This window comes from Neofelis nebulosa, chromosome 9, assembly GCF_028018385.1.
Source record: "Neofelis nebulosa isolate mNeoNeb1 chromosome 9, mNeoNeb1.pri, whole genome shotgun sequence".
Lineage (NCBI taxonomy): Eukaryota > Metazoa > Chordata > Mammalia > Carnivora > Felidae > Neofelis > Neofelis nebulosa.
In genome coordinates, this window is record NC_080790.1 from 27,933,414 (window position 1) to 27,960,006 (window position 26,593).

The 26,593-nt window shown below is 37.3% G+C and overlaps 1 long non-coding RNA gene across 1 annotated transcript in view; it reads left to right on the forward strand.

The window, feature by feature from the left end:
- The window catches only part of LOC131484611 (uncharacterized), a 68,560-nt gene that overhangs the window by 2,353 nt on the left and 39,614 nt on the right, over nucleotides 1-26,593 (forward strand). The window contains exon 2 of the long non-coding RNA XR_009248337.1: nucleotides 4,118-4,293. This is a non-coding gene — a long non-coding RNA (uncharacterized LOC131484611). The remainder of the gene's footprint in view (nucleotides 1-4,117; nucleotides 4,294-26,593) is intronic.

The following is a 26,593-nucleotide window of genomic DNA, read 5'->3' on the forward strand; positions in this document are numbered from 1 at the left end:
TTTATTGCTATTATTATTACCAATAGGAAAAGGAAACCAGAACTAGTAAAAATCTTCCTGTGTGAACCTATTTACATTGCTTTTCTTCTTGAACCCTTTCTTCTTGATACTTATCCCAAGCAGAAAATTAACAACAACAACCGGCTCTCCATGCCAGATGTGGACACACCAAATGGGATCAATTCTTGGACTGGAAACCTGGGTTCCCAGGCTCTGGCCACAGTACTAAGGAAGAGTGGATGCCAGCAGTGCATTATCACATTTCCAAGTTAGTCAAGAGATCAGTTTTTCCCAAGACATTACACTCTCTTCATTGGGATAATTTATGTATCTATTCAGTTAGCCCAAATATTATTTTCTCTTTTAATTTATGGGTATTTTTTCAAACAAATACTAAGTTGTTAAGACTTAAATATTTATTGGGGCTTCTGGGTGGCTCAGTCAGTTAAGCAACTGACTTCAGCTCACATCACGATCTCATGGTTCATGAGTTCGAGCCCCATGTCGGGGTCTGTGCAGCCTGGAGCCTGCTTTAGATTCTGTGTCTCCCTCTCTCTCTGCTCCTCCCCTGCTCACACTCCATCTGTCTCTCAAAAAATAAATAAACATTAAAAAAAATTTTTTTTAATTAAAAAAAGACTTAAACATTTATTAAGTTATTTGGACCTAACTACTTAATAAACAGAACAGTTAGATAATTTATTTACCTTTAATTTTTAATTTTTTGACCCCTGAGTGATGTGAGAAAAATTACTGATACATTAAGGTGCTATAAACTTAAATTTTGGAAAATATACATGTATACCTGTCTCTCTAGGACTGGGCAGTATTTAATGCCATTAGATAGGATAAAATTTCTTTAACCCCCAGTCTCAAGAATCTTTTTCACCATCCCACTCCAGCTACCCAATTCCATCATTATATTTTACACCTTGTTGTAAGGAATAACCGTACCATTCCAGTGTCCTGTTTTAATCCATTCTTTGACCCCGCTGGGAGTTCTGTTACTAAGTAGCTCTTACATTATTCATTCCTTTCCTCATGTACTCTCTTCCCTGATCATCTAGATCAGAACACATGCTCCATTACACTAAATATTCCCTTAAATATATCTTCAACTCCTTTCCCTTCCCTTTTCCTGTCATACTTACTTTACAATATCTCTATATTGATTAAACACAACTCTCCAGATACCTCACCTCTGCACTCAAGCATCAGAGTGTAGTTGGAGAAAAAGACACAACCACGCTGCCTAGTCAATGTTAAATTCTCAAATACATCAGCAACGCCTCATGGCCAGCCGAGCAAATTCACCTTATTTTCTGAGATGACCCGTTTATACCTCCTTGTCTTCCAAACTCTAACAACCCTCCCCCAAATTTTATTCCTTACTTCCCTGAAAAACTAGAATCTATCAGATTAGACTTCTTTTCCCTCCCCAGATCTCTTTCTATGCTTGCATCCTTATCTCCTCTCTTTTTCTTCTTGTTTCATGATTAAACTAGCACCATTCTAACCTATAGTTTCTGTAGTTGCCTATTAGATATATTACTTCTTTAAGGGCTTCTCTTTGCATCTTACTAGTTTTTCTCTTGTAGATCTCTTCTGTAAATATAAAATCATGCTATAAAGTCTTTCCCCTTAAAAATATAGGAAAGCATTCACCTTAGATCAAGCAGTCATCCCATTTGCTCCCTCTTACAGCAAAACAAAAACTGTCTCTACCCACTGACTGTTTCTTCCTCATCTCTCATTGTCTCTTTGATCCACTCCAATTAGGCTTTTGTTTTCACTATTCTGCCAAAATAACTCTTATAAAGGATACTTCCGTTTTTCCATTTTTCCAGGCTCAGTGGTCTCTTTTCAGTTTTTCTATTATCAAATTTCTCAGTAGCATTTGGCATTGATGATCATTCCTTCTATTTTGCACTTTCTCACTGGCTTCTGGGGTAATACTGTCTGAGTTTTTCTCCTATTTCTTTCTTTATTGTCTGTTTCATCCACTTCCAGTGAATCCCTATATGGAGAGTTTTGTCTTAATCAACTATATACCGAGCACCTATAACAGAACCTGTCACATGGTACCATGGGCCCCAGAATAGAGATAAAAGTTTCAGATGGAAAATTTAAGGCAGACAGTGAAGGCAGTGACTTTGAACCAGACCTTAAATAATAGGTAGCATTTCATCAAATCTTTTATTTTGAAGGGTTGGAGAAAAAAGCATTAGCAAAGGTACAAATTTAGAAATCATGGGACAAACCCTGGAAATAATGACGTGCTTTTGTGTCACACTACAGCATGGAGGTTAGAGGGTTCAATATATTAATTTTAGGGCCAAACACACAGTGGATAACAGACATCTACACTAAGTCCAGAGGAGAGTGTACATTCAGAGCTTAGGGGTAGTTCCTGGCATATGGGGGATATTAAGGTACATGAATGGATTTTTACTAGAATATAGTATATTGATTAATTAATGCTTTTGCAGGCCATATTTGTGAATTGCAATTGTTTTTCATGTCAATCATCAATTATTAACTTTTAGCTTAGAATCCATGCTTCCTTGCCTTGCTTTTTGATACATGAGCTGAACTCTGTAATACATTCATCACCTTGCACAATGCTAGGCCTTGTCAGTAGAGGGCGCTGGAGGGACATCTCTTCCAGTTTCAGCACCTTGCCTTTTCTCTTGCTCCTAGGGCATAGTGGCCAGCTGGTGGCTTCCTAGGTAGTTTCTCCAGGATCCTAGTGGGTGGTTCCTGAGTGAATCTGCAGGTATCTCACTGGGGAGCTTCCTAGCAAGTCCTGTGGGTACCCCAGTGGGTGCCTTCCATGAAAATCTTGGCACCTCAGTGAGTGGTTGGTTTTTTGCTTGTCAGTCCCAGCCTGCAGGCACTCAACAAACCAGTCATCCGGTAGGCCACAGCCATACCCTCCAAGGAAATCTGAATCTCAGCCCTGATGGAGCCCCATTGTGAGGTGGTTTCTTCCTTGGGTACTCTCCTTTAGCCCCATTGGTAGTGGCTGCTCCTGTGTCTACTTTTACTGTATTCTTTAGTATTCTCTTATGTTTTACTAGTAAAATACTCATTCCCTGCATACTCGTTAATAATTCCTGATACTCAAGTTTCCCTGATCAAATTACCACTGTGGTTTCTGTGATTGGATTATTACTAGTAACTTATTATTCCACATAAAATGGATAGCACTCAAGATGTAGCAATGGGTGCATTCAGAGTGTGCCTACTAAATGGTCATTTATTTTCCTTTCCAACTGCCAGCAATAGGTCATCATGTGGTAGACTCTACATCCAAACTCAAATAACCCAATTTACCCAGGTATATGTTGAAAAAAACATCATAAAATGTCTCCGGTCAAATGAGTTTGAGAAGTGTATGAAAATGATGTTTTCTTTTCTTGGCAACACATACTAATTAAACAAATATTTGAATGAGAATAAAATGAACTTGAGATTTAATTGTGATATGTTGAAATTGTATTTCCGAGAGAGATAAGTCATCAAATGGAGAAACCAAAACAAATAAAATATGTTTTGTCAAACTTCTATGTCTATACTAGTAGAGAGAAAGAAAATACTGAGCCAGCATTGGTTAGTTCTTGAGGGAAATTATTACTGCATTTTCTAGAGGCATAAACCAGAGACACTCTATGGTATAGACTAGGGAGTAACAAATTATGGCTGCAGGTTGACCTCCTGCTTTTGTAAATAAAATTATATTGGAATACAGCCATGGCCATTTATTTACACATTGTCTATGGTTGCTTTTACTCTTTTATGCAGACTAGAGTAGTTCTGACACCAACTGAATGGTCCCAGAAAGCCTCAAATGTTTACTGTCTATTTAGGAAAGTTTCCTGACTTTGCAAGATGTGAGATTTCTGTCATTGGGGCTTAAAAGCAGCTAAACAAATGGATTTGGCTGTGTTCCAATAAAACTTTATTTATAAAAACAGCCTAGAGGTCACATTTGGCTTGTGGGCTTTAGTTTGATGACGCTGCTCTAGAGCATAGTGATAAATATTATCTGAATAAATGAAAAAAAAAAGAATTTTAAAAGATTCTAAGACTGCCTCCACATTCTGTTCTTTTTCAGTATGTGTGGTGTCTGTTTGATGGCCATGTGACAGCTGAAGACTGGCTCTGATGGATGACTTAAGTAACCTCTGGAGGGTACCCACACTGTGACCATAAACCACTATGCCCGTGTGGAAAACACTGCAGTCCTGGGGCAAAAGACAAACTTCATGCTTGATAAAAAACAACTAAAAGGTAAAGTTTCTCTCTGGTGTGCTGCAGTCTTCAGTCTTCTGTTTTTCATTCCCACTGGCAGCTCAAAGCTGTCCTCAATCCATCATATGCCTCTTGAGTGTGTGCTCTGGGTTCACTGTCATGATGAAAAACTACTTCATGAATTTAGTGTAGGAACTCAGGATTGAGTCTGAGCTGTTTACATAGCTTCTGGGGAAAATGACACCCAAATGTGGGGGAAACAATCCAAGAGGCATTTCAAGCACGTGTTTTAAAATAGAAATATTGACAATGGTACCTATTTTTTTTTTTCCAAAGGAGTTTGTTAGTTCTACAAATCCAGATAGGCACATTTTGCTGGCCACTTTGGGCTTACCTAATGTGATGATGCTACCTCTGTTACGTCACTCAGATCTACCTCAGCACCTCTATCCTACTGCCACTCTCATAATTCAGGTTTTCATTCCTCTCCTCTGAACTGCTACCTCTAACACTTCATGTTTCTAATTTGTTTTACCTTTTCGAGACAGATTAATCTTCCTGAAACACAAATCTGATCATGTTGCTGTTTCCCTCAGATATTCCAATTGATTCCCCTTTGTTTGGAGAATAAAGTCTAATCTTAGCCATTTGACAGTCTTCAGCTCCATTTATCTCTACCACTCCTGCTTACACCCACCTACCTCCTTTCATGGACGATTGCCAGATTAGTATATAGGATATCCAGTTAATTTGAATTTCAGATAAGCAATGAGTCATTTTTTGGTATGAATGTATCATATATATATATATATATATATATATATATATATATATATATACACACACATATATATACACACATATATATACACGCACATATATATATGTATATGGAAAACATTCATACTATAAAAATGACTCATTGTTTATCTGAAATTTAAATGTAACTGAGACTGAGTGTCCTATATTTTTATTTGCTAAATCTGGCAACCCTACTTTCATGCCCACTACATTTGCCAGATTCAAATAATCTTTGTTCTCTAGATGCCCCTATGGTTTTTAGCTTTTCTGATTTTGCCAGAATTACCTTCTCAGTACCTAGATACCATATAAAAGTATGGAGTATAGTATATGAATGTTCCCTCTCCTTAGCCAACATGATGTAGAAGAAAAGATATAGATGAGATACTATGAGGTATACTTGGATTATCATTATAGCTCCTACTTGGCCATCTCTGTGACCTTTGGAAAAACTGCTTAGCTTTTACAGACTTTAGTTTCCTTACCTACACAATAAGGATAATAACCAACTTCAAGTGATTACTTTAAGGTTAAGTATGAAATTTTATAAAATCTTTCTAAAAATATATAATTCATACAAGAGGTTCACTAACTGGCAACACTTTACTAACTTTCTCCTTATATCAGTGCTTCTTAAACTTGAGGAACCTCAAGGCCCCCAAAATATATCTGGATCCCAATGTAAGAAATGTTTGATTAAATAGTTCAAAGTTAAAGTGGTTACTTAAGGTGATCATTTTATTTTATTTTTATTTATTTACCTCGTAAATAAATAGACACTAATCAGACTTAACCAATGAAAGTCTGTGGCAAAACATGGTTTACTAGGTATTTATCTAGGTAATCCAGAATAGATTATGTTTTCAGACTCCCAACAAAATACAAAGGCAGTATTTTATTTTATTTTATTTTTATTTTTTATTTTTTTTCAAAGGCAGTATTTTAAAACTGTCATAAAGAACTTCCATGGAATCGCTGGAACACTGAGATGGTCTCATTAGAGAAACACGGCATTCTGTCTTATTTGTCTGTACGCTTTACTAGACAGATTGTCTTTGTGCAGGATACATGTTTGAGTCTTTATTTCTTCACCATGGAGCCTTCTGCAGAGCAAAAACTTCTATTTGTTGACTGAAGAGCTAACTGATTGAATAGATATTGATCTCTCAAATTCAGAAGTATAGGCTTTAAATTTTTTTAAATATTTATTTTTGAGAAAGAGAGAGAGAGAGAGAGAGAGAGAGAGAGAGAGCATGAGTGGAGGAAAGGCAGAGAGACATAGAGACAGAGAGGGAGACACAGAATCCAAAGCAGTCTCCAGGCTCTGAGCTGTGAACACAGAGCCTGATGCGAGACTCGAACTCATGAACCATGAGATCATGACCTGAGCCAGAGTTGGACATTTAACTGACTGAGCCACCCAGGTGCCCCAGAAGTATAGGCTTTAAATGTTTGGCTTATGTATATGTTTTGCCCATTTGTCAGTTGTATCCAAGTTTATTTTTGTTTATTTTTTTGCAGGGGGGGGGGAGAGAGAGGGTGCAAGTGAACGAGGGGCAGAGAGAGAGAGGGATTGAGAGAGAAGCAAGGCTCATCCAGGACTTGTGTTTTACCCAAAGCAGGGCTTGAGCTCACCCAGTGTGGGACTTGACCTCATAAACTGTGAGATCATGACCTGAGCTGAAGTCAGATTCCAAGGCCCCTTTTTTGAGACAATTGTATCTTGATACAACTGCATCACTTTTGCCAGGTAGAAATGGGTTATATAATTTGGGCCATGGTTTATTGGGCATCTGACTTGGCTGGCACATGCTGAGTCAACCAGATTTTTTTCTCACAGGATGTGAGAACTGTTGGCAGTTTCTGGTAGGTGCTTAAAGTTAAAGTTGCTGTCTGGCTTTCATGAAGCATCTTAATTCTGCTGGGAGAAGCAGAGAAAACTATTCTGCAGAGGGTGATAGTAATGTGGCATCCACTGAGTCAGTGCTTGGAGAAATTGTAAAGTAACCTTGTGACCGGCTTTTCCACTTCCTGTTTTGGTATGTGGTGGGAATGAAGTGGTCATAATTACGATTTTTGTTTAAGGAAGTTTAAGACTATTTTTTGTTACTCACAACCAAATGATCTCTAATTACAGCACCCCGGTCAAAATGGGTATTTGAGTATACCTGCCAGGATTGTTTCATGGAGTAGTGAGGATCACTTGTGGGCAGTATAGATACTGCTGCAACAAAACAGAAGAAACTAAAGGAGAGCAAGGAAAAATGGACCACTGATTGGCTAAGTGGCCACAAAAAAAAAAAAAAAAACTGGGGAAAAATAGTCTCTTCTAATTTCTACTAAGTCCTAGTAGATTATCTGTACCCTCTCCTTCATTTCCCACGAAATGTTCAGAAAACATACCATTCACTATACTTTGGATACGTATGTCTTCTTATACTGAACATGTAGGATGAATAAGTTGGATGGCAAGATTGATACCTGGATTGACTGATTGCAGCAATGGGGTCCAGACTTGCATCTCAGATGTGCTGGGTGATGGCTTCAGCCTTCATTTCACTGAGAAGAGTATTCATAAAACAAGCATAATAGAAAGAGCCTTGGACAAAGAATTGAAAGATATGGGATAACAGCCAAGATCCCTCACTTCTTTGTTATGTCTTGGGTTGTATTACTGAGAGAGTAATCCTGGAAAATGTTAGATGAGTTTTACAAAGTTCAAATGTTATCAAGAGAATGAAAGCACTTTATAAACCATAAAGAGCTACAAAGGTTAAATGTGGTTTTAGGTTCACAGTTTAGGTTATGAACTTCTTTTGTTTCTTTCCCAGTGCTTAGCACAGCAACAGTAACGTAGGAGGTGCTCATAAGATGGGTGTTGCAGAAATGAATCTAGGCTTCAGGGTCACATTTGCATTTTATATACATATAAATTAATCTCAAAGCATTCATTGACAAAGAGGATGTAAACTGTCCTATCTGGTGTGGGACAAAGGACAGGAAATAGCAACAGAATTGATTTATGTTAGAGTTACAAGGAAGCATTCAAATGATACCCAACAGTGAGAATAGTAGCAGAGGAAGTTGAATATCCCTTCCCTAGAGAGTCTAAAGAGATTGGATTCTGTTCTCCTTGGAACAATTTAAGTCTAATCTTGATGAACTTGAAGATCTCTCAGCATCTCCTCTATCCCTTTAATCTTAGGATTAAAATGAACCTGAAATCTTCTTTACTGCTGGGACAGAAATTGATGTCTTCTGTATGGGCTTAGATAACACAGATTCAGTAGGAAAAGTCCCACAAATGCACTGCAGCATTTATGTAGCTTGGTTGGTTTCTCCACTGGCTACTTTAAGCATATTTATTATAAGCATTTTTGATGTAGAATTCTAAAAGGCCTAAAATAGTTGGTGGGCTTTTTTACCACCAGTGAATCACCCTGAGGGTATATATACCTTTGGGGCTCTGATGTAAGTAATAAAGGGAAAGTGTGACTTAGTGCTCTTGTGACTAATTTCATGTCAGTTGCTTTTATTTATGCAACAACATGAATGAATCACTCCATGTATTTCAGTGGCTTTACATAAATGTGTAAGCAATACATTCCACTTTCTCACCGTGGCAGCTTTTAAAATGATGGCAACATATAGACTAGAAGACATAACATCTATATATGTTCCTTTGCAGTCTTCCTGGACTGATGACCTTCACTCTTAGAACTGCCTTTAGATTGGGACAAGACAGACCCACCATTGGAGGCCCTGAACTTTAGAGGTCCCTGTGTGACACAAACACACAGAGACTATATTCATTTAAGAACATGTGATAATTTTTGTTGCTTGGGATTCAGGACTCAGCACGGGCACAGTGCAGTCTGAAAAACTATGAACATTCGTTCTCATGGCATAATACTGTTTAGGTCTCGGAGAAGTACCTCTCCATATCTTGCCCTATATTTTCAAAACAAAAAGTAGCCATATCCAAATGCCATAAAAGTTTGTGAGTCATGCTTCCGCCAGTGTCATCACAGATGGACTGTGCTTTTGGAAATCAGAGAGAATTTGAGGGGAAAAGGTACACAGATAAAAGGAAAGGCAAATAATTTTGTATCTATCTGGATTTAGTGAGGAAAACAGAGCCACTTTAGGTATTATGGGGAAGAAAATATCAATCAAAGGAATTCGAGTTTACATGATTGTGGCAAGAGTGGAGAGAGTGAGTGCTGGGGAGTCTACAGCAGGAATAGTCACTATGACCTCAGCCTGAAGCACTAAAGTGTGTGATTCTTAAAAGTGTGTGATTGCAGCCAGGAAACTGCTGCAACCTCGGCATCTTTGGGAAAGCTCCTACCAACTGTCAGACAATCACAAAAATGTGGGTGCATCTGGGATGCCTGGGAAGTCCTGAATATCCCTCATCCAGCCATCAATCTGGTTATCATGAAGTCCCAAGAATATCATGAATTGGGTTTCTATGAACTTCTAAGAGATCTCAAGAATTTCTTCTCTAGTCTGCCTGCAAAATATCACGAGAGTTTCCCTCATTGGCCAGCTCTATCCCAAAGCCATACAAAATAGGAGATCTTCAAAAATATAGTTCTTGGCTAATCTTCTGCATTGCAAAGGAGGGGATAGTGCTGTACTAAGTTAACAAAAAGCAATTCAACAAAATTGACCCCTTTACCAACTCAGCACTTCTCCCTGTATTTAATTTCTTTTTTTTTAAGTTTATTTGTTTTGAGAGAGAGAGAGAGCGAGCGTGTGCATGGGAGTGAGGGAGGGGCAGAGATAGAATCCCAAGCAGGCTCTGCTCTGTCAGGGCAGAGTCCAGTGCAAGGCCCCATGATATCATTACCTGAGCTGAAAACCAAGATTCGAAGTCAACCGACTGAGCCACCCAAGCAGCCCCTTCATTTAATTTCTGAATGATGACAAATATAATGTCTCATTTCTAACTAGTCTAATACAACTAACCTTGATTCAAGTGCAGACACATTCATTCTCCTGTAAGGGAATGTACAAAGGCTCCTATGCCATTTTATCCACTTCTGTTATTCTATGACTTGAATATTGAAATGTAGAGTCAACCCATAGGAACATATTTTATATTTAACAATGGAGGATGGAGAAGAAGGTTAATTTATGCAAATGTATATATATCAAAGAATAAAGAAAATATAGACAGTTACTAGCCCTTTTTCTACAACTTGTTGCATGGCCATTCTTGATACTCACAACTTCTGACTTCCATTACTGATAGTCCCCTTTGCCCTAAGCAAGTTTATCATAGTTTCCTACCTACTGGGGACTCAGAACTGATGAAGTGATAAATTGTTCCCTTAGCAGTGGATATAGCCACATTAGCCGTGGTGAATGCAAATTCTTATGTTTGAGACTCTACATAATGTCCATAACTCCAGCCATGATACTACTCACAAAATGGAACGTTTCATACATCTGATTGTTGAAGTCTCCTCTGCTGTTTGTGCTGCTGTGGTTACATGAGACACAATACCCCTCAAACTCTGTGACCTTCTTGAAAGATCTGTCCACATACCTTTTCTCCTAAGCATATTTTCAATTTTTGAATCTGGCTCTTTTCAAATCCCTGACCACTCACTCAGCTAAATTGTCGGTGTCTGCACACATAAAAGTGTGGATTTATATTTCCATTTCCTAGGCAATCGTGTCTTCCGGACAAACCAAATAACAACTCAAAATTCTATGTACAGGGAAGATATCCATGAAACAACGACCCTTCAAAGGCCACTACTGCCTTCCATTTTTGGGTGGTTTTAGATTATCTTTTGGGACCATTTGTGAACTGTGCCCAACTGTTTTGTCTTGGTGAACTGGTAATAGGGGAGTCTCCATGAAGCCACATGTAAGGTGAGGGAGAAGAGGCAATGAAACAGAAGTAGGCACCCTGAGAGACATGCTCATGCAGCTTATGTGTGCCTTCAGGACCATCTGGAGCCCAGTTTCTCATATGCCACTAACACTTGGTGATGGACTGCTGCCACCCTCATCAGTGTTTATGGCTTCGTGATTCAGATACCACTGCATGTGATGAACATGTTGGGTTCCATAGTAACTCTGTGGCTCATATCAGTTATTCAGGGCCCCAAGTACAAAAGAAGCTGTGTTTCAGAGGAGGATGGTTCTGCCTTCCGCAGAAGAGGGCATGAGTTACTCTAGAATCCCAAGGGTCTGCATGATGATTCATCAATAGTGCCATGCCAAGGACTCCATGCACCATATCCATCACAGATACCTCATGTACCATGGGAACAGCTTCATTATAAGGCACAAGAAGCAGAGAGGCTTGCATGGGTGTGGACCCATGGCAGGGCCTGCTCTCTGGACTCCACTAAAAAGTAGAAATCGTGTAAGTTACTTGGTAAATATGTCCAAACAACTTTCATGCCCAAATCTGACATATGTTGTCTTCAAAATTCAAGGAGTCCTTGGGGTGCGTGCGTGGCTCAGTTGCTTAAGTGTCTGACTCTTGATTTTGGCTCAGGTCATGATCTCGTGGTTTATGAATTTGAGCCCTGTGTCAGGCTCTGAGCTGACAGAGTGGAGTCTGCTTGGGATTCTCTCTCTCCATCTCTCTCTCTCTCTCTGCCTCTCCCCAACTCTTTTGCATGTGCTTGCTCTCTCTCTCTCAATAAAATAAACTAACTAACTAAATAAATAAATAAATAAACTAACTAACTAAATAAATAAATAAACTAAAAAGAAAAAAAAAAAAGAAACAAGAGGCCTAGTAGGCATGGTGTTTCTTTCTTAGTGGTAGTAGGTTCCAGATACACCAGCTTGTCCCTCACCTCAGATCTGATATGTTGACGTGCATTGGAACTCTAGAAACCTTACTCAAGTTACAGAACTCTGAGTTACTGAGGGGTTTATTTCTTATGCTTTGTCATACATGTTTCTTACCAAGGTATCTAGGGTAGGGATTGGAAATAGTTTTTCTGTGAAGGGCCAGATATTAAATATTTTAAGCTTAGTAGATCATATAACATATATAACATTCTTTGTCACAATAGCACTACTACTATTCCTCCTTCTTCTTCTCCTCTTCTTCCCCCTCCTTCTTTTCCTTCTCCTTCTAACAATTCTTTAAAATATAAACAATCGTTCTTGGCTCATGGGCCATGTAAAAACAGGCTCCCAATAGTTTGTTGATCCCTGCTTTGGGCAATATTTCTCCAACTTTTTTTTTTTCTTTTAAAATTTCCACTCCATGGGGCGCCTGGGTGGCGCAGTTAAGCGTCCGACTTCAGCCAGGTCACGATCTCGCGGTCTGTGAGTTTGAGCCCCGCGTCAGGCTCTGGGCTGATGGCTCGGAGCCTGGAGCCTGTTTCCAATTCTGTGTGTCTCCCTCTCTCTCTGCCCCTTCCCCGTTCATGCTCTGTCTCTCTCTGTCCCAAAAATAAATAAAAAACATTGAAAAAAAAATTAAAAAAAAAAAAAATAAAAAAAAAAATAAAATTTCCACTCCATTTCAAGACTGCTACTTTTGTAAAATACAGCAAAAAATGAATAGCTAAAGAATAAAATTATAAACACATAGGGCATACAAGTTTAAATTTTTTAATATTAGGTCCAAGAAATTATGCTATCAAATTTCTATATAATTTCTAAATACTTCATTTAAATTTTTAATTATTTTTGAGAGTCAGAGAGAGACAGAACATGAGTGGGGGAGGGGTAGAGATAGAGGGAGCTGATAACTCTGAGCTGTCAGCACAGAGCCTGATGCAGGGCTTGAACCCATGGACTGTGAGATCATGACCTGAGCCAAAGTCGGACGCTTAATCAACTGAGCCACCCAGGCGCCCCTCTAAATTTTTATATCTTACTGTAAATTTTTATAATTAACCTATTGCATATTAGCGACAAATTGGTCTGCAGACTACACTTTGAGTTATACTGATCTAGGGTATTTGTTATTTTTTGCTCACCAGGTTGGTCTGCATTCAATTTAGTGAATTTACGTCATAATCTGTGAAATGGCCAGATGGTCAACTTCCATACAGCCTATATTGAAACTGTAGACTGGAAAGTTAATGTATTCCTGAATGAAGGCAGAGGAAGTTTGTTGCAATTCCTTCATTTCTTAAAGGAATAGAGAGAGAAAAAATTGTACCAAATCACTAACTTCACATCAGGTGTTACGGGTTGTGCTGATTTGCTGGAACAGTAGCTGCTATTGGAGTCACTCCTTGATTAATTTATGATAATCCATTGTAATTCTCTAAGATTCATCTGGCTTCTGCATAGTCCAGAGAGGTGAGTTGATGTGGAGTTTGATAGACATAACCTCGCCGCCATTTTTCGTGTCCTTGACAGTGGCATTAATCTCCGTAGTTCTCCAGAATGCAGTATTTTGTTTGTTTGTTTTACCAGTCCATGTCAAAGGCTACCCATGTCTTATTTTCCTGTGCCAATGAGGTTTTTGTAAAATACAATTATCTTGCTTTTGGACAGGGACAGATCTCTGCTTATCTCTGGGAAATCTGAAGTCTGGTATTGACACTTAGGCAAGATAAGGATGAGATAGGCTAGGTAGTGATTTTTTAATGTGCTGTTAAAAGTGCAAAATTTCCTTGGTAGAGGCCAGGGCCAGTTTTTTAATGTTCTTTAGGGACTTGCAGGTTGGATGACTTATGGCTGGTTTAACCAGTTACATAACCTGGGTTTGTCTCTAGGATAAATAGGGCATAGAAGACCCCTCTGGAAATTTTTGCCAGAGCTCTCCTGAACTGAGAATTCTCATACATATCCAGACGTATGGTGGCTCATAGTCCAGAAATGAGGCTCATCCTGGGTGGTTCAGAAAGGAACCTGAGTGGCTGAGCCTGCAAGTCTGTTGGCCCCCAATGCTTCCTGTGTTTGCTTCTTTTTTTTCTCTGCCATATGCTTTGCCTTAAATATACTTTAGATGAGTGTACTCTTAAGAGTCTATTCAATTCTCCAAAGTTACATAACCTTTGTGGCATCATTGCTGTTTTTAGATTTAATCAATCAGAGAACCAATTCAGATCCTTATTCTTAGAACATTTTCATTTTCCCATACCAACATCATTCCAATCTTGATTCAAATAGGAGGGGAATGAAGGGGTTTAATATAAGAGCTAGGGTTTATAAATGTAGACAGACTTATGGGAATAATGGTGAGGGAGGCTGTAGCCAAAAGGTCACAATTATGTGGGTGTTATTAGAATTGCTGTCATTTTCAGCATTTGTTGAGAAAATTCCCACCTATAGGGAAAAAATAGCTATTTGTATAATTTTGACTAAAAATGTTGATTACTAAGTCTTAAATATTCAGACATGTGATGTGTGGGATTTTATTTACAGTCTTGCTTAATTGTATTGACTCAATAGACCACATATAGTATCTTTATTATAGTATATTTGCATTTTCTTAATGAAAATTTTATTTTATTTTTTCAATATATGAAATTTATTGTCAAATTGGTTTCCATACAACACCCAGTGGTCATCCCAAAAGGTGCCCTCCTCAATACCCATCACCCACCCTCCCCTCCCTCCCACCCCCCATCAACCCTCAGTTTGTTCTCAGTTTTTAACAGTCTCTTATGCTTTGGCTCTCTCCCACTCTAACCTCTTTTTTTTTTTTTTCCTTCCCCTCCCCCATGGGTTTCTGTTAAGTTTCTCAGGATCCACATAAGAGTGAAACCATATGGTATCTGTCTTTCTCTGTATGGCTTATTTCACTTAGCATCACACTCTCCAGTTCCATCCACGTTGCTACAAAAGGCCATATTTCATTCTTTCTCATTGCTACGTAGTATTCCATTGTGTATATAAACCACAATTTCTGTATCCATTCATCAGTTGATGGACATTTAGGCTCTTTCCATAATTTGGCTATTGTTGAGAGTGCTGCTATAAACATTGGGGTACAAGTGCCCCTATGCATCAGTACTCCTGTATCCCTTGGATAAATTCCTAGCAGTGCTATTGCTGGGTTATAGGGTAGGTCTATTTTTAATTTTCTGAGGAACCTCCACACTGCTTTCCAGAGCGGCTGCACCAATTTGCATTCCCACCAACAGTGCAAGAGGGTGTATATTTGCATTTAATAAAATAGTTTCTTGATAAAACTGGAGAAGATTTTAAAGTTTATTTAGCCACATGATTAAAATAGGCATAAATAATATGTAATAACAATGGTTGTGTGGGATTTTCTGGGAATGAGAGTTTGTCTTTATCAAGACAAAGTTTCGGGTGATTTTGGACTCTTCCTTTTTACCCCTACCTTTCAAAGATGTTTTGCTTTTATCTTATATTTCTTGGTACGATTTTATTTTAAAATTGCTTTCTTAAATTAAAAAAAAAAAGTTCAAAATTCGCTGACCTAACCCTAATCCTTATTTTATATTTGGGGAAATTAGGGTCTATAGAAATACATGAACTTGCTTAAGGCCACATAGTGAAATAGTGCAAAACTAGGAGTCAGCCTAGCCCCTGACTATGTTCTTTTCAGTCTTTTTACAAGCAGATAGCAGAGATCATTGGACTCTTGAAGTTCTTTGCAGAGAAACAGAAAAGGCTGTGATGGCTTGTTTTACTTAAATTCAAATAGAATTTCATGTTAGTCAAATAATCTATATTATATTCTAGTATATATGAATAGAAGCTAATACCAAATACTCTGTCTCTGTCTCTCACATGCATATACATGCACAAAAATAATTTGAAATTAAAAAAAATTATTTTTTTCCTCACAATTGCCTCCCTCAAGTTGGAACAATACCATTTTAGTGGCAGGGTACCTAAGTGTAACTGGAGAAATACCAAATTCATAGACACAGATGCAGAATTTGAGAACCTGGTGACAGTCCCTGTTGTCTTCCTCCCATATTTTTTAAGGCTCTGCCTCAAAGAGTTATAATTAATATTTTGTATATTTAAAATCACATGTGTTTTATGCAATCAAAAAATAATTATTTTATTTCCTCTCAGAAATCTTCAAAAATGGAGTTTTGACATCTGGTGAGAGATTTTAGAATACATTCTAAAAATATCTTCTTCAACAGCCCATCTCAGAGTTTGGCCTTCAGTTGAAAAGTTTAAAGATTCAGAGGACAGTGTTCAAGTGACCAGAAAACTGGGGATTTTTTTTTTTTAAGTCTGGTGTACTACAAAACTGACATTCTTTCTGATGAATTAGCACTTCCTCCTAATCTAAAAAGAAGATTAAAGCTTCATGAATAGTTCAATTATATGTTGTGGGGTTGAGTATCATAAACATTAATAGAGAGTTACCAGAAGCATCAAGATAAAAATGAACCCTTAGGTAGGTTGCATCAGGTGCTCTTAGAACAAATTCTTCCTGGAATTTAACCTCGTAAGGGAGACTTTTCTAGCTATTGCACTTAGAGTTAGGGTGTTACATGACAAGTCATTCCAGGAGAGAGATAGCCTACCATGTTGTTTGAGAGTTTCAGTGTATCTCCTCATCCTGCATCTATAATTTCTGAAAGTTACTTATTAAGTATTTTTCCATTGAAGTTAAATACAACTTTAACATATGATAAGGCTGTAACTGAATGGTGTTTTGACCTCCTGGGGTATGGTGACCAAGTAGTCAGCCCCCAAATACTGAAGAAACTATTCTGTGTGCCAGGCATCCAGGTGGTGACCCCAGGGGTGGAGATGTGAGGGGGTATGACTTTAGAAACCCTGGGGCTTTCAGAATGTGCGATACAGTGGGTGAGGGAATACTCAGGATCAGAGATGCCTGGAAGTAGCCAGATGAGGAATTATTAACTGAGCAGAATCAAGCAGGTGGTGAAGGGAGATTTCCAAGTGGCCAGCCACTAAGAAAGGAACTTTTCCAGGCAGAACAAAACAAGGCATTAAGAGACATTGCAAAAAGTCATTCTTAGAAGGATCCTGGGAAGTCTTTAATTCAGTGTCTGGGATACTCTGAAGGGTAGTTAAAAAGAACTTCTTAGACCTGAGTTGAGATCAAAAGAATTTTATTTTCTTAGGCACCAAGGACACTGAGGAAACTAATTCTGGTCTCAATATTGAAGGAAATTAAATGTGGAAAATGAGAATGAAAAATAGTGCTAGATGTTGACCTACTGGAAGATGATGTGCAAAGAACCCTCAATATTTGAATTGATTCCTTAACACCAGAGAACATTTGGCCTAGAAAGTCAGTGTCTCTCACCTAATTATTTGAAAATTCTATGCTGAGTAAGTAGACCATGATGCATAGCTTCACCATGGCCGTTAACACTCCTTCCCACTTTCATGTCTCCATCTCTTCCCCAAGTAGGTTTTCATATAGCTGGCTTCTCTGAATATAAAGGGATCATAAAAAGTGAATTTCCTCATAGAGTTGCTAGATTAGGCAAGGAAAAATACAGGAGCCCAGTTAAATTTGAATTGCATATAAACTATCCATTTTTTAAGTATAGGTATTTCCCAGGCAACATTAGGAAGATACTTATACTAAAAAAGTATGCATTATATATCTGAAATGTAAATGTAACTAGGTGTCCCATGTTTTAGTTGACAACTTACTTCTTCAGCTTCTTTCTCAGCTAATGCTTTCTCTATATCTTCACCCATTAGCTCCTTTTTTGTCATTTCTCGGAAGATGTTACACTTTCTTTCTAGGACTGATCCATTGATATGCACTCTTGATTCCATTCATTTCTATTTTTTCTAGAAGCTTACTCTATCAGTATTTCCTCCATTTTGCACTTTAATTTTTCTCCTCTTTTGTAATCTTCCATTTTCTCCCTTTCCTACCCTCTCCGTTTGCTCCTTTCCCTCTATGAATAATACATCTCTATCCTAACACAATTTTTTTCTTAACTGCTAAGCTGCTCAAAAGAATGATCCATACCAACTACTTTTTCTTCTTCACAGTACCATGTTTCGCATTATAATTTTGTAGTAATGTGTCTGATTCTCTAAGTAGTAATAATCCTAACTGTGGAGAAACGATTGTCTAGGGAGGCCAGTGTATTATCTAGAAGTTTATTTCTTAGAATTGCAGTTTGAGGCGAGGCCAGATGATAGTCAAGGAAGAAGTAAAGTTGAGAAGCAAAAACAAACACTGAAACAAATAAAAAATAAGTTTTAATAAAAATTGTTACTATTTAATGAAATCTTTGGCCCAGATACTCTAAGTAATTTATATTTATAGTTTATTTAATCCTTACAAGAAGGGGTGCCTGGGCGGCTCAGCTGGTTAAGCATCTTGTTCCTATCTCAGATCTTGATCTCAGGGTCATGAGTTCAAGTCCCACACTGGACTCTGTGCTGGGCGTGAAGCCTACTTAAACAAACAGACAAAATTCCTCACAAAAACTATATATAATTTTATCTTACTCAAGATCACCCAGAGACTAAGTGGTGGAGCAAGCAATTGAACATAAGGATTTTGACTCTAAAGTCTATGGGATGTGGCCATGAGTAATCATCATGTAAACAAATTAAATAAAATAAATGCCTACCCAATTGCTTATGCCAATTTCAGTTAGTTCTTGAACTGTATATTCTATCATTAGCATGATTACTGTTTGCTCTGGTTATTAATTGGGTGCAACATAAGTGCTTAATTTTTTAATGACATGATTGCTTGATTGCTTGGGGGAAAGGCAGTTTGGATCAATGAAGACTAAAATTTGCATGTTACAGTAATTCCCTCTTATCTATAGTTTCACTTTCCATAGTTTCAGTTACCCATGGTTAACTATGGTTGGGAAACAGTTGTTACTTCTTCTGACAAATTGTCAGAAGGTTAATAGTAACCTAACACTGTCACACTGCCTATGCCATTCACTTCTCTTGACCTCATCACATAGGCATTTTCTCATCTCGCATCATCACAAGAAGAAGGGTGAATGCAGTATAGTAAGATATTTTGAGAGCAAGAGACCCCCCTCACATAAATTTTATTCTAAGATATGGCTATAATTATTCTATTTTATTATTAGGTGTTATTCTTAAACTCTTACTGTACCTCATTGATAAATTAGCTTACCATGGTATGTAATTATAGGAAAAAGCATAGTATATAAGGCTTGGTACTGTCCATGACTTTAGGCATCCACTGGGAGTCTTGGAATGTATCTCCCATGGATAAGAGGGAACTACTGTATTCATTTTCTGGATGACATTTTTAAATTAAAATTTAATGTTTATTTTATTTTTGAGAGAAAGAGAATGAACAGGAGAGAGGCAGAGAGAGAGGGAGACACAGAATCCAAAGCAGGCTCCAGGCTCTGAACTGTCAACACAGAGCCCAACATGGGGCTTGAAATCACGAAGCCTGAGATCATGACCTGAACCGAAGTTAGATGCTTAACTGACTGAGCCACCCAGGCGCCCCTTCTGGATGACATTTTTAATTGCCTGACTGAAATAACAACTTGGACTACTGCAAACATTTCTGAGTCTTCTTTAAGTAACCAAGATTCTGGTATACTCAGCAATTTAATGTATCATATCTGTGTTTAAGATTGTATTTAGACATTAAGTAATGGAAACATGCAACTGGAAGACGTGGACCTGAGCATTCTTCTTGGTGACTGGCCATAGAGTGGATTTTCTATATTTTTAGTGTTTTCATCTTCAATTTAGTGTGATTGATTTCCCAGTCTCTTCCACCTCCAGTTCAACAAATACATATTAAACACTTAATACATGCATAGCTATTTGGATTTGCAGTTGATAAAATAATAACAAAATCTCTGGTTTTACGGAAGTGGTTGGGAAAATGAAACCCCCAGATATACACAGGATGATGAAAACCAGTGCTGAGAGCCTGAACCAGGATGGTCAGAGTGATGCTGGAAGAGAAGGCTCCCAGGTGGGGGACATCATTAGAAATTGGTGACTAATTAAATATGGTTGTCAAGAGAGAGCTATATTGTATGAATACGTAAAGAACCTTTGAAAAGAAAAAAAAAAGAGGTGAAGAATGAAAAATAAAATAACATCAGCAACATCAAGAAAAAAGTTCGGGGTTACTTGGGTAGCTCAGTCAGTTAAGCCACAGACTTTGGCTCGGGTCATGGTCTCATAGCTCATGGGTTCAAGTCCCCTTGTTGGGTACTGTGGTGACAGCTCAGAGCCTGGAGCCTGCTTTGGATTCTGTGTCTCCCTCTCCCTCTCTGCCCCTCCCCCCAACTCGCACTCTGTGTTTCTCTCTTTCAAAAATAAATAAACATTAAAAAAAAACTAAAAAAAAAGAAGTTCAGACAGGCAATTATCGACTAAATTCAAACTTTTATTTCTGTTAATGTTTTCAATTTTAAAAGTCTCTTTTCAAAAATAAAATTTAAAATTGAATTGAGCCTCTGTAATCCTCTTCCCTTTCCAGGTTTGTCTTCTCATGTTCTAAATCTTGCTAATCATTTTCACATCAGATTGACTGCATAAGAGAAGAATGTTCAAAACTGACATAGCAACTATTGAGTTGGGAAGCATATTTTTATTGTATTTTAAAATGCAGTGAGAAGTGAATATTTTGCCCTTACTTAAACTCATACACAATTTTTGGGAAAAAATAAAGGAGTTTTATTTACATGCAAGGGGCCAAGCTTTTAAAAAGCAGGGGACCATGAAAAGGGACAATACATGATATTTTGAGCTCAGATTATTAAATGGCAGTCCCAACTCCAGTTTATAAAATGTTTTGTTCAGGTTTGACAGAAACCAATAGGTTTTGATAAACAAAAAATTACAGGTCTCCTTGTTTTACATGGTTTCAAAATCTCTTTCCAGTTCAGCAAATATGTATTAAACACTTGCTATGTGCATAACCTAATTGGCCTATGGCAGATAAAATAATAGCAAATAATCTCACCATTTTTGAGATTCCCCTTTCATCTGCTTGCAAAAGCATATGTTCTTTTGGATATTTTCTTGTTCATAGATGGTATTAGGAAAGCCCTTCACCCACAGCCCATCTTGGAAAACAGTCTCTTTAATTGAGAAATGCAAAGCTTTTCCAGGCAGGCTGTGGAAATATTGTGCAAAATTAGATTTTTTTTCCCCCTTTAAGTCCCTTCTTTTGGTCAGCCATTCATTTGAGGTGAAGATTTGACTAAATAAGTTTGCTTTGTGATTTTCCCATTCAGTATTGTTAATTTGATTTCATAATGGGTTTGAGGCATGTGATTTTCCCACTTTTAGCTCTAGTGCATAAGCATGGATATTGGACTCGAGCAAACCTTGTATTTAGCATTGTTATTCTCTAACTGGCTCCACTTCCCACTCAATGAAATAACTTGTAAACCAAAGGCAGGGATCTTAGGTGATGCTAGGTTGTCCTGTGGTTACCTGACCCGTGATATGTTCACTTTTCTAGAGAGAGAGTGGTCAGACTAGCAGGGATATTAGGATGGTCTTTCTCTCCATGTACATCATGGGTTCCTCCTTGAGAGACCAGAAGTATTTCTAGCACTGTGATTTTTTTTTTCAGTCACAGCTTTACTGAGATATAGTTCATGCATCAGTCATACAGTTTACCTATTTAAAGGGTATAACTTGATAATTTTTAGTACATTTACCAAATAGTTGAACTATCACCACAATTTTAGGACACTTTCATCATCACTAAAAGAAGCCTTATACCCCTTAGCCATCACCTCCTAAATCCTCCATCCACTCCAGTTTTAGGCAACCAATAATTTATTTTATATCTCAATAAATTTTTATATTCTTGGATTTCACATAAATGGACTCCTATAATATGTTGTCTTTTGTAATTGGCTTTTTTTTTTCATTTAGCATGTTTTCAAGATTCATCCATGTTGTAACATGTGTCAGTATTTCATTGCTTTTTGTGGCCAAATAACATTCCATTGTATGGACATATCACCTTTTATTTATCCATTTATTAATTTATAGACATTTCCATTATTTTCACCTTTTGGCTATTATGAATAATGCTGCTTGCTGTTCATTACAAGTTTTTGTATGGATGTATGTTTTCATTTCTCTTGAATATATATCTAGAACTGGAAATCCTGGCTTAAATGGTACCTCTGTGGTAGATACTGTAACTGTCTACTCTTATGGATCATATTCTTCTTGAGGCTTTTTAGTTAGCTTCCATTGCAATCCCTAATGGGTAGAAACTCATTGGGAAGAGACTTTATCTTGTATTAGGCCTATTTCCTTGAAGTTTAACAACAATAAGAGTAATTAAAATTAGTAAAATCATACCTCAAAGCTATATAAATATATGCTGATGTGTTTTCTAATAGGCCCAATCACTAGGTTAAAAATCATGGAAGGCGTTTATTGGGCTTTCTTTTGGAAAGCAAGCTTAGATTCATTGTGCTGAGAATCTGTAATTACACTAATAATTATATTTCCCAACTCAGGAAAACAGGAAATATGTAAGAGCATAGTATAGGTTGGAGAATTAATTTTTGGTTTCATGCATGTCATAGATTCTGGTTTTAGTGGGTATTAGGAAAGTTTGTGGAATGGGTTTATGGGTCTTTATCTGCATTTTTATTGTTTTTGTTTAGAATATACAGCATATATCTATTGAACTGTTTGTTTACAGGCTAGAGAGAACTTATCTATCTATGGGTTCTTAAGAGGAAGGTAATGTAAAGGTACAGAAATTACAACCTAGCTTTATAGTGTGATTATAGTCTAGCTTTACTGAAAGACAGTTTACTCTGGGAGACCAACTAAAGTAAAGTGGAAGGGTTTTATGTGAAAATAATGAAACTTGTATTTAATAGAGGTGTCAAGGTTTACCTTAAACTTTATGCTAAGCTTATTTTGGGTGGCTAACATCATTACTGAAAAAGCTATTTGTGAATGTGTACCCTGGAGGAACCTATCTTGGGGTCCCATGTGGGACATGTGGTTAGCCTTTTTAATCTTTTTTGAGCCATCACAGGGCTTTCTCTTTTCTGATGCCCAAATTCTTTCTGGTTTCTTTCACAAGTTTCTTGTTAAGTATTCTTGTTAAGGAACCTATCTTGGGGTCCCATGTGGGACCTGTGGTTAGCCTTTTTAATCTTTTTTGAGCCATCACAGGGCTTTCTCTTTTCTGATGCCCAAATTCTTTCTGGTTTCTTTCACAAGTTTCTTGTTAAGTATTAAAATTTATAGAGCAAGGAGGACTGATTTTGAAAAGGAAGTTTGTTGTTTCCAACGATCTTGGCCATCTTCATTCAATTGTTTGATTTGTAATGCTGTGAGATTTTTTTCCCTCTTCTTTTGTTCTTCTTTAAGAGTCTTGATAGTGCTTAGCTATTTGTGGTAATTTTTCCAGATGAGCCACTTGCCAATCTCAAATCTCCCAGTAATTTTCTTATTTCTGTTTCTAATCCGTATGTGTACCAGAATATTATTTAAAGGTATCAGCAAGACTTTTTTTAAAAGTACTCATTGATTCAAGAACCTTTTACCTATAGTTTTGGATACTTATCCAGTCTTAATAAGGATGACATTATGAATGGCCTACAATAATTTTCTTCTGAAGCTAATTATTTGTTATATACCCATCCTCTGGTATGGTATCTACTGGTATCCTCTGGTATCTACTTTGGCTAGTCTTTTTTCTCTCTCTCTGATATTCTTAACCAAGAATTGATTAAACTGATGGAAATTTGGCATTCTAGGGTATAGAAATATAACATTATTCTAAATTTCTCTGTATTTTTTGCCTGTATTCTATAAATTTGTGACAGTATTTAACTATGTTGTGAACCTTAGCATGGAGTTGAAGAGGTGAGCAAGTTTTTACTGGGTATTGAAGAGAAAGCTCTTTTTTGCTAAGGGTGGGCTCAGCTATTAGAAAGGATATGAGATTTTGTGAGAGTGGAAAAGGAACAATGGGTGAAGTGTCCCTTGAAACTGCTATGGGTAAGGAAGCTGTGAAATAATTTCAAGTTTTCTTCATAAGAGCTTTTATCCTCAGCAAATGTCAAAGGAAGGAGAAGGAACGCATGTTTGTTTTTTTCCTGCATTTTCATTGTTACATTGAACAGGGAATCTTGTGAAAAGAAAAAAAAAAAGCTACATGATACTCAAGTTGATATAGAGAGGATTCAGTGTAGCAATCAAAGAAAGCAGCCCATTAGGCTATTGAGATTTTTGTCTTGAGTTCAAATTCTCCCCATAAGTGAAGGATTATGTTAAAGGCACAATTACTAACTATGGGTCACAGAAAATTTGGATGGTCTTAAATGAAGGAATGCCACTTAGTCAAATACATACTTGTGATTATAATGAGAGTATATTAAATGATGGACACTCTACCCCCAAATATGGCACCTTAGCATATTGAATATTTTAAGATGAAGGAATTTGAGAAACAGCGTGTGTGGCAGGAAGGCCTTTGTGGCCTCCCCTGGAAAGCAGGTCCTAAAACCCTCATATGAGAGGTGCCTTTTACATCCCTAGAAGAAAGGAGCATCCTTGTCTCTGAAGACGAAGGGACATAGAGAGGAGTCTGAATAAATGTGTCTTGCTAAGTTTCTTGCAGTTTGCCATGATTAACTCATACCCTTTGTCTTATCATTATCTTTTCATTACTTTCCACCCTTCATCAAACCTAGTGTGAAATCATCCAAATTTAACTGTTTCTTCTGGTCCTCATTTCCTTATGAATGTTCCGTTGTCACATAAAACTTACATTAAATAAGCTTGTATGTTTTTCTCTTGTTAATCTGTCTTTTATTATAGGTGTCCCAGCTAAGAACTTAAAAGGGTAGAAGAAAAAGATTTTGCCTTTCCCTATGTGAAGAAGCAGAGGTTTTAAGATAAGATGGGGGGAAGGGGGTGTATCTTATAATTAGTTACTTCTACAAACACACAAAAACAAAGATATCTGTCAACACAAGAGATTTGGAGATTTTTTCATCAGCAAAATATAGTAGTATCTGTGGACATAGGACATAGGACAACTTTTCTTCTCAAGCATATTGTTAAGACTGTAGCCTCTGTGACCTGGTTGTTAGAAAGCCTGAGTCAGAGGTTTCCTGGATTCCTATCATCCAATTCAGACACATGACCAGAGCAAAGATAGGTACCACCTCTCAACACTTGTTTCTGGTGGAGAGAACCACATAGCCAAGAGATAAAATAATCCAGAAAATCAGAAAGCCATGAGCTAGAAACAATCTAGTCGCACCCTCAGGGATAGATGTGCTATAGCAATGAGGCAAGACTTACCAATGGAGACACTGACAGCAGCTTGGGTCTAAGGGATGGTTGTCACTTTTCAAGAATGCAGGTTAATCAACTCCAGTGGTTTAGGTCTTAGAAGGACTTCTAGAAAACTGTTAAAATATTTTAGAAAAAAATCTGGGGTTGGGGAGAGAATTTTTATTTGTATGCAAGTGATCTAAACTTTAAAAAGGGGCCCGTAACAGAATAAACAGTGTTCAGAGCTTACTTTACTACATAGCAGTCCCATTTCTGATTGGATAACTTGGCACAGTTCTGACAGAAACCATGAGTTCCTATCTATAACATCAAATACCACAATCTTTCTTGTTTTCTCAGGCAACAGTGCTTTGGGAAAGGTTTCTTCCATCCATGGCTACTTCTTTGTGTGGATTCCTTTGTAACTCATGGTTGTTACTCAGAAGTTTCTGCTATTCATGGCCTTTCTTGAAAAGTAAATCTTTGTTATTTTAGAAATGTAAATCTTTTCCTGAGTGAAAAAAGCATTTGGCTTGATTTGTGAAGTTTACTAGACTGAGTGCAAAATCTCTTTTGCCTTCTTCAGTATTCCTTTTATATTTTTTCCATCATTTCTCTTCCCTTGAGACTGAGGAGAGAAATGTAGAATAGAATGTATTGACATGGGTTACAATTTTGTCCTGAGCGAGACATTTTTATAAGAAGCAGGACCTGGAAAACCAAGGATTATAGATAAATATTTGTTCCATGCCTAACATTTATAATATATTAAGATGGGGAATGTAGAATAAACACTGGACTGGGATTTAGAACATCCAGGATCTGGTCTTGGGTCTTCATTTATGAGTTTAAACTTGAACAGAACTCTTTTTGCTAAGTCACAGGTTGTTCATCTGTAAGTAGGATAATGTACTCTTTTTTCCAACTCCAACAGATGGCTGTAAGATTCAAACACCTTGAAAACTAAATATAATAGAATATGATTTATTATCACTCAATTAAAAATAAAAAAGGACACTGCCAAGATAATGCATTTGTAGTGTTAATTAAAGTATATAGTGATACAGTTTATAAAATAGAGAGACCTAAATGTAGAGTAAATAGATAGATAGATAGATAGATAGATAGATAGATAATTAGTAACAAAAATTCATATCAAATCAGTAGGAAGATAAATTTTGCCACACAATTAGCGAATATTTTAAATTTATTATTTCTAGGGTGTCAGGATATCTCAGGCCCTCACACAATGCTGGTAGAAGTGCAAATTTATAAACATTTCTGAATGGCAATTTGTAAGAAATAAAAGTCTTGAACATGTGTGGGCACTTTTGCAGAGTAATTAAGTTTCTGG